This window comes from Marmota marmota, unplaced genomic scaffold (genome assembly GCF_001458135.2).
Source record: "Marmota marmota marmota unplaced genomic scaffold, marMar, whole genome shotgun sequence".
Classification (NCBI taxonomy): domain Eukaryota; kingdom Metazoa; phylum Chordata; class Mammalia; order Rodentia; family Sciuridae; genus Marmota; species Marmota marmota.
In genome coordinates, this window is record NW_026000185.1 from 29244493 (window position 1) to 29245323 (window position 831).

Below are 831 nucleotides of genomic sequence, written 5' to 3' on the forward strand. Positions count from 1 at the left end.
CCTCGCTCTCCAGGCCCCCGGCCCAGCAGGGCCGCCCCTCCGGCTGCAGGCCCCGGGCTCGGTCCGCCTGTCAGTCCCAGCCTCGCGCTGCCAGCTGAGCGTGTGTGTCGTAAACAAGGCATTGCCTGGGGACCTGCTCTCCGGAGTGCTGGTGCACAGGGTCAGAAGGTTTATTTGTGGAAATAAATGAGAGATCATCGGTGATGCAGAGACCGGGGCAGCTAGAAGCCAGTTCCCCCGGCCAGATCCACAGCATTGTGGACGCCCCAGCCTCCCCCGCCCAGACCCTTGACCACATAGACTTTTGCCCAGGGACAGGAGAGCAGCGCAGACCCGAGGAGGACCTCTCCTAGGGGTCAGCCAAAGCTTCCTGGAGGAGGCAGAAGCAGAGGTGCATTTATGGAGGATACACAGGTTTGGGGTTCAGGGAGTCAATCAATGAGCATTCTGGGAATTGGAAGCTATGGTGAATGAAATATCCCATTCTCCTGAGGGGCTCCAGGTCATTTAGGATGGTTTGTGGGAAGGAGATATGTGAGCCATGGCAGATGGCGTAATAGAGGGAGGAAGCAGTCGGATCAAGAGGCCTCCAGTTCACTGGGAAGGAGTCCATGTTATATAGAAAAAGCCAAAAGAATCATTGAAGGATAGTTTCCCCAACATCTTAAGAAAAATTTGCAGCACAAAGAGGTTGGAAGGAGGGCATCAAACACTCACAGACCCACAGTGAACACTCACAGACCCACTACACGTGACTCTATAATTGTCAGTTGACAGCTGGGTCCTCATGGATTCGTCCATGTTAGCACCCCTCCCTGTGCCCCAATGACA